General features: G+C 38.7%; 1 non-coding gene across 1 annotated transcript; it reads right to left on the reverse strand.

Annotated features, from left to right (window-relative positions):
- Nucleotides 1-3,607: 3,607 nt before the first annotated feature.
- Nucleotides 3,608-3,714, reverse strand: LOC141698905 (small nucleolar RNA R71). Its single transcript, XR_012565402.1, has one exon. It is a non-coding gene; the product is annotated as a small nucleolar RNA R71 (small nucleolar RNA).
- Between the last annotated feature and the right edge of the window lie 4,981 nt (nt 3,715-8,695).

Below are 8,695 nucleotides of genomic sequence, written 5' to 3' on the forward strand. Positions count from 1 at the left end.
TTTTAAATACTTTCAAAAATAGGATTTCTTTTTATAAAATGATTTTGAAAATAGTTTTAATTATTTAAAATTTCAAAAATTATTTATTTTAATTCCAAAGTTCGTTTTTAATTCAAAAATAAATCTAAATTACTTAATTAATTAATTTTAATTAATAATTAATAGATTAATTAATTAATTAATTTAAATATTAATTGATTAATTAGTTTAATTATTTATTAATTGACTTTAATTGATTATTTAATTTGATTTAATTATTTTAAATTGATTTAAAAAATCCCAAAAATAGTTTCGAGCTTTAAAATATTATTTTAAATTATTTTCAAGGCTCAATAATTAATATAAAATTATTTTAGAGTCATATTTGAGTAATCAGACTTTGTTTATTACCCGAAATTGATCCAACAACCCGTTTTGACTTCGAAAAATGTTTTAAAAATCATATTAAATACCTCAAAGAGTGTTTATGACCTGAGACCTCTTTATAAATGGAATTTCATTAGTTGTTTGACATGCTATGTGTTATACGTGACTTGTTTGTTGGACTATTGATCTATATGTTCGTTGTTTATTTGTTTTAGCATAACTTTCAATCCTTTAGTCGGATTTGGGTAAAATGAAGGGTAGATAGAAGTGTATACCGTATAGAATCTTATGAGTTGAGTATTGATAGATACTTATGATATGTGAGCATAAGAGGCAAGGCATAGGAAAGGGAAACAGGTAGTCGAGGATTAGGAGATTATGATTGGAAATTGGTGAAGTATAGCAAGCTAGTACCAGGCAAGTGTTCTGAACTTTTTCAAGATATATTGTAAATAGCTGATAGTTCTGTCTTATATTGCAAGTGCTTTGAAGCACCGAACCCTAAACCTTGATTCCAGTTATTGATCTTTCAACCGTAAACCTTATTCTTTCTAAACCATTGATTACTGAATACCCGAATACGAACCACAGATATATGAAACTACTCCACAAATACATACAAACTAAATACTGAACAATGGACCAAGATTTGCTTATATACTCAAACTATTATACCTTATACATTGAAAGACCAAATCCTTTTAACCTTGAAACTTTGATTCTTTTGTTATCTGAATCTTTCACCAGCTGATAGCCATTCTTTGTAATTGCTATTTTGTTTCCTTGTGAAGATTAAAACCCATCTCATGATTGAAATATCCCATATTAATTATAATTTTGTTTATTGCTTTACATTATTTATTCTGTTATTGTGATAGAATTGGATTGTTTTATAAAATTATGGACCAGATTCGTGGTCAGACCAGATTGGTGGTCAAGTTAGGTCAATGTGTGCCTTGGATCGAGTAATTAGAGCAAAGCTGTGTGCCGTGCTTGGGGTTAGTGCGTGACTGATCAGTACCCTAACCTTGGTTTTTAAAATGAAAATCTAATATCCAATTCTGAATCATTATCCATTGCTCTCTTGACACCTCAAATCATTTCACTTGATCATTGTTTATTCTCATTATTGTCAATGTGACTTGTGATAAGTGGCATTTTATACCACTTAGAACGTCTTATAATGGCTTGAATTGATGTCTTGAAATCAGGTATTTTGTGTATTTGATGCATTTTTCTAGTGTATTTGCATTTCAGGGTATAACTTGCGCATGTAGGAAGAATTCATCAGAAATAAGCCTAGGGAAGTGTGTGGCATTGGTTGTGGAAAGTTGGGGGCAGAATGCGGCAAAATTAGGAGCAGAATTCAGAATTTTCCAGAAGGCGCTTGGGCACCCGCTCAGGATGCTGGGGCGACCGCCTGGGAGCTTGGGCGCCCGCTCAGGAATCTGGGGGGCCGTTCAGGGACGCATATTTTAATACTGAATTTTATAATCCTTATTCTGATGGACTTCTGAGACGGCTGGTTCTTGTGGGCTTCTCTATAAGTAGTTCCCAGAGACGTTTCACATAAGGGTGGTATCAAGCAAGGAGCAAGGAGAAAAGGAAGAAGACCGTTTTAGCACATCACAATGAAGAAGAGCAAACATACGTTTTCTTATAATTCTTTTATTCGTTATATCAGTGGATACTAGTTTTCTTTACTTTGAACCTTATTACTCTTGTGACATACTTTGGTTTTAATAAGTATTTTTATTAGTTTATATTGTGTGTATTATATTGTTTTCATATGAACCCATGGTGACGATGAGTTCTATAATGGGCTAATCGTGATCATGGGGTCATAACGGATTCACTATGGATTTCTTTAGTTAGTTGTTTAATACCTTAGTGTGTGATGATTGTATGATATCTGGCATAGGTTGTGCTTATTCGTCTTATGTGCGTCGCGAACATATAAGATAGTCTGTTAATCTCCTGTGAAGCTTCTGTAGATCTTGAGGTTTAGAACTTGCCATGCTAGCATAGGTTCATGTATGTGTATGCATGATTAGTGGGTAACTCTAACCGTTTTACTTGCCCTGTGTAATCATAAAGAACAACTTGTGCTTAAATCATTATGTTGTCAAATTCTGTAGACATATAGGGTCTCAACATAGTTGATGCCTATTCAACTTTTATCTTGATTGTGAATGTTTGGTAGAATGGTATTAGTACAACGAAAGTTGGCTTTTATCAGTTCCGTGTTGTTCGATTAATATCATCACTGTTACATGCTAAGGGTAATAACGATAACTATTGAATGAAGGAGTAATGAAGTTATGATCTCATGTGTGTTTAATATTTTTAATTCAAGTGTCAATTAAGTTTTTAATTCTCGTAGTTAATTGTAGTTAATAATTAGTTAATCAAATTTAAGTGTTATTGTCTTGACATTGAGAAGTAATCATACATTGGTGAGTAAGTATTAATTGAACATAATTAGTCTGAGTCTCTGTGGGAACGAACTAGAATTTATTATATATTACTTGCGAACGCGTATACTTGCGTGAATTATTAGCGCGTGTTTTTGCCCTAACAAGTTTTTGGCGCCGCTGCCGGGGCTCGGCGTATTTGTTTAGTTTATGTACTTGCCATCAGTGGTCATTAGGACTCATTGATTAAGATGTGTTACTTATTATTTCCGATTGTGTTTCAGGTACTCTAGCGAGCGTTTATGCAAACACGTTCTCGCACTCGCAAGAGAACTTTAGATACAGCTGAGGAGACAGACTCAGTTCTTGATATTCCGGAGCAGATAGATTTTGAAGATTCGGATAAAGAGAGTGAGCAGAAAGAACCAATAATCATGGGTGATCGTGTAGTTCCAGCAGCAGATCCAGCTCTTATGGACTTTTCTCGGCCTAAAATTGATGACATTTAGTCAAGCATCCTTCATCCGGGTATTCAGGCTAATACTTTTGAAATCAAGCCGGGCACTATTTAGATGGGGCAGAATTCTGTTTCTTTCGGAGGTGCTGTGACTGAAGACCCCAACATGCATATCAGGAATTTTGTCGAGATCTGTAGTACTTTCAAATATAATGGTGTGACTGATGAGGCTATCAACCTGAGGCTTTTCCCATTCTCTCTGTGGGATTAAGCTAAGGACTGGTTACATTCTGACAGCTAGTCCATAACTACTTGGCAAGATCTTGCGTAAAAGTTTCTGGTGAAGTTCTATTCAATGGCGAAGACTGCAACTATGAGGAGTGCTCTTACTCAGTTTGCGCAGCAATCAACAGAATCTTTGTGCGAAGCTTGGGAGCGCTACAAGGAGATGTTGAGAAAGTGTCCACATCATGATATGCCTGACTGGATGTTATCACTGGTTTCTATAATGGTTTGGGGGCCCAATGCAGCTGGAGATGCCTGACTCGATGCAGCAGCTGGAGGCGCCTTTTGGGAAAAAAGCTATACTGAGGCTTATAATCTTATTGAAACTATGGCTGTAAATGAGCATCAAAATCTAACTCAAAGGATGATGCCTGGGAAGGTAGCAGGTATTCTGGAAGTCGATGCAGCTATAGCTATTGCAGCGCAGCTCCAAGCGCTGTCTTTGAAGGTCAATTCTTTAGCCAACTACAGAGTCAATCAGATAGCTATGGTCTGTGAGCTTTGTGGAGGCTCTCATGTTACGGATCAGTGTTCTCTTGTGAATGAATCTGTTCAGTGTGTGAACAATTATCAGCGACCGCAGCAGCCTGTGCTAGCTACTTATCATCCTAACAACAGAAATCATCCCAATTTCAGCTAGAGCAATAATCAGAATGCTGTTCAGCAACCATATCAACAGCCTATCAGTAAGCAGTTTAATCCACCTGGATTCCAGCAACCACAGCATTATGCTCAAAGGCAATCATATCCTCAACAAGGAGGTGTTGCTCCACCTTCTAGTGCTGATTTCAAGGAGCTCAAGCTGTTGTGCAAAAGTCAGGCTGTTTCTATCAAGACCTTCAAAAATCAAATTGGTCAATTAGCCAATGTTGTGCTCAATTATCAAACTGACATATTTCCCAGTGATACTGAAGTGCCAGGCAGGAAGGAAGCTAAGGAGCAAGTAAAGGCTGTCACCTTAAGGTCTGGAAAAAGTTGATGATGCTGAAAAAGCGAAAGATGGAGAAGCTGAAGTTGTTGATGAAGAAGAGAATCAAAAGGAGAAATCGGCGGAACAAAGGAAGACTACTGTTGAACACACTCTACCTGAGGGTAATACAGGGGAGAAACAGCTCTATACTCCACCATCTTTCCCTAAGAGATTGTATCAACAAAAATTGGATAAGCAGTTCAGTAAGTTTCTGGAGGTGTTTAAGAAACTTCACATCAACATACCTTTCGCTGAGGCTCTAGAGCAAATGCCTAGTTATGCAAAATTCATAAAGAGTATTCTTTCAAGGAAGGTGAAACTGGATGACCTTGATACCATTGCTCTAACGGAAGAGTGCAGTGTTGTGCTGCAACAAAAAATACCTCCAAAGCTTAAAGATCCAGGTAGCTTCACCATTCATTGTACCATCGACAAGTTGTCTTTCGACAAATGCATGTGCGATTTGGGAGCAAGCATCAATCTGATGCCATTGTCAATCTTCAAAAAATTGAATTTGCCTTATCCAAAGCCCACCTACATGTCTCTACAATTGGCTGATCATTCTATTACATACCCATGAGGCATCGTGGAGGACGTGTTAGTAAAGGTGGATAAGCTCTTCTTCCCTGTAGACTTTGTCATTTTAGATTTCAAGGAAGATAAGAAGATTCCAATAATCTTGGGAAGACCTTTCTTGGCTATAGGTCGTACCTTGATAGATGTGCAGAAATGTGAACTTACTATGAGGGTGAAGGATCAGGATGTGACATTCAATATATTCAAGGCGATGAAATTCCCTACAGAAGACGAGGAGTGCTTAAAGGTGGATTTTATTGATTCTGCGATAACTTCAGAACTTGATCACATGCTAATATCTGATGCCTTAGAGAAAGCTTTAGTGGGCAATTTGACAGTGACGATGAGGATGGCAATGAGTAACTACAATATCTAAATGCTTCTCCTTGGAGGTGTAAGCTAGACATGCCATTTCAATCTCTTGGTAACACTGATCTCAAGAATGCTGACGGAAAGCTCAAATCATCTATTGAGGAAGCACCTACTTTGGAGCTTAAACCATTGCTTGAACACTTGAGGTATGCTTTTTTAGGTGATGCATCTACTTTGACTGTTATTATTGCATCTGACCTTTCAGGTAGTGAGGAGAACAAGCTCTTAAGGATCTTGAGAGAATTCAAATCCGCCATCGGATGGACTATAGCACATATAAAAGGGACCAACCCTTCGTACTGTATGCATAAAATTCTGCTAGAGGAATGTAGTAAGACAACTGTTGAGCAACAGCGAAGACTTAATCCTATCATGAAAGAAGTGGTGACGAAAGAAATTCTGAAGTGGATAGATGCAGGAATCATATATCCTATTTCTGACAGTTCTTGGGTGAGCCCTGTGCAATGTGTACCTAAGAATTGAGGTATAACTGTGGTAGCAAATGAGAAGAACGAGTTCATCCCCACTCGAACAGTCACAGGATGGAGGGTGTGCATGGATTACAGAAAGTTGAACAAAGCCACGAGGAAGGATCACTTCCCTCTTCCATTTATTAATCAGATGCTTGACAGGTTGGCTGGTCATGAGTATTATTGTCTTCTGGATGGCTATTCGGTGTATAATCATATTTACATTGCACCAGAAGATCAAGAAAAGACTACCTTCACTTGTCCATTTGGCACATTTGCTTTTTGCAGAGTTTCGTTTGGCTTATGTGGTGCACCTGCCACTTTTCAGAGATGCATGATGGCTACATTCTCTGATATGATTGGAAACAATGTCGAAGTGTTCATGGACGACTTCTCCGTCTTTGGACATTCGTTTGACGAAGGTTTGAATAATCTTCGTTCGGTGCTCAAAAGGTGTGTGGAAACTAATTTGGTGCTCAATTGGGAAAAATGTCACTTTATGGTGCGTGAAGGAATTATTCTTCGGCATAAAGTCTCTAGCAAGGGTCTTGAGGTGGACAAAGCCAAGGTGGGAGTCATTGAAAATCTTCCACCACCTATTTCTGTGAAAGGAATCCGTAGTTTTCTTGGTCATGCGGGTTTCTATCGGCGTTTCATCAAGGACTTCTCGAAGATATCTAAACCATTGTGCAACTTGCTCGAGAAAGATGTGTATTTTAAATTTGATGATGAATGCTTGGTGGCATTCGAGACTCTCAAGAAGAGTTTAATAACTGCACCAGTTATTATGGCACCTGATTGGACAGAACATTTTGAGATGATGTGTGATGCGAGTGATTATGCAGTGGGAGCAGTTCTTGGGTAGCGCAAGAATAATCTTTTTCATGTGGTCTACTATGCTAGTAAGACTCTAAATGGAGCTCAAATGAACTACACCACTACTGAGAAGGAGCTCTTGGCTATAGTCTTTGGTTTCAAAAAAATTCGATCTTATCTGCTTGGGACAAAGGTGACAGTATTCACTGATCATGCTGCCATTCATATTTGGTCTCAAAGAAGGATTCGAAGCCTAGACTTATTTGTTGGGTGCTCTTGCTACAGGAATTTGAGTTAGAGATCAAGGATCGAAAAGGTACTGAGAATCAAGTAGCTGACCATCTCTCTAGATTGGAGAATCCCGGTTCGATTTCACATGATAAGACATTGATCAATGAATCTTTTTCGGATGAGCAGTTGTTCGCAGTTCAGGAGGAAGAGCCATGGTTCGCAGATATTGTGAATTATCTTGTCAGCAATATAATGCCTCATAATATGAATGCAACTCAAAAGAAGAAGTTTCTGTATGAGGTGAAGTGGTACATGTGGGATGAACCATATTTGTTTAGATAGGGAGCTGACCAGATCATCAGGAGATGTATCCCATTCGGTGAGACAGAGGGGATATTACGAGACTGCCATTCCACAGTTTATGGTGGACATTATGGTGGTGAAAAGATGGTAGCTCGTATTTTACAAGCAGGTTTTTTCTGGCCTACGTTGTTTAAGGATGCACATCAGTTCATTTTAAGGTGTGATCATTGCCAAAGAGTGGGGAATCTTACTAGAAAGGATGAGATGCCTTTAAATGTGATGCTTGAAGTCGAGGTCTTTGATGTTTGGGGAATCAATTTCATGGGACCATTTGTCTCGTCCTGCAATAATCAGTACATCTTGTCGGCAGTCGATTATGTCTCGAAATGGGTAGAAGTGAAGGCTCTACCGATGAAAGACGCAAAGGTAGTGTTGAGTTTTCTCCATAAGCAGATATTCACAAGGTTTGGAATGCCACGGGTAATCATAAGTGATGAGGGGTCGTATTTCTGTAATCGTAAGTTCACTTCTATGATGCATTGCTACAATGTGAATCATCGTGTTGCTACTGCTATCATCCGCAAACGAATGGTCAAGCTGAAGTGTCTAATAGAGAGATCAAGCGCATTCTAGAGAAAGTTATTTGTCCGTCAAGGAAAGATTGGTCTTTAAAGCTCGATGAAGCTGTTTGGGCTTATAGAACAGCATACAAGACTCCACTTGGGATTTCCCCATTTCAACTTGCCTATGGGAAGGGATATCATTTACCTGCGGAGCTTGAGCATAAGGCTTATTGGGCGTTGAAGAAGTTGAACCTTAATCTAGATGCAGATGGGAAGAAGCGAATGCTTCAGTTAAATGAACTTGATGAATTTTGACTTCAAGCGTACGAGAACAACAAAATGTACAAGGAAAAAGTAAAAAGATGGCACGACAGGAAGCTATCTCCTAAGTCATTCGTGCCGGGGCAACAAGTTCTTTTATTCAACTCTCGTCTCTGACTTTTTCCTGGAAAGTTGAAATCAAGGTGGTCTGGACCTTTTATCGTTAAAAATGTGTTTCCACATGGAGCGGTGGAGATTTTTGAGAATGAGCCAGGCCAATCATTCAAGGTTAATGGTCAGATATTGAAGCATTACTATGGGGACACGAAAAACCGGGAAGTGGTTAGTGCCGTTTTATTGTCAACTTGATCGAACTCCTCTACCTCAAGCTAATGGCGTAAAAGAAGCACTTCTTGGGAGGCAACCCAAGACTTTAACCTTTAGGAACCTTTAGAAGTTAGTACCATATCCAAAAAACCCAAAAAAATCAAAAAAATTGGGCAGAAAAAAAGTTTTTTTTTCCAAGAAACCCTGGGGCGCCCGCCTGGAAACCCTGAGCGGCCGCTCGGAGTTTGGGGCGCCCGCCTGGAAATCCTGGGCGGCCCCTCAGG

The sequence above is a fragment of the Apium graveolens genome, chromosome 11, assembly GCF_009905375.1.
Source record: "Apium graveolens cultivar Ventura chromosome 11, ASM990537v1, whole genome shotgun sequence".
Lineage (NCBI taxonomy): Eukaryota > Viridiplantae > Streptophyta > Magnoliopsida > Apiales > Apiaceae > Apium > Apium graveolens.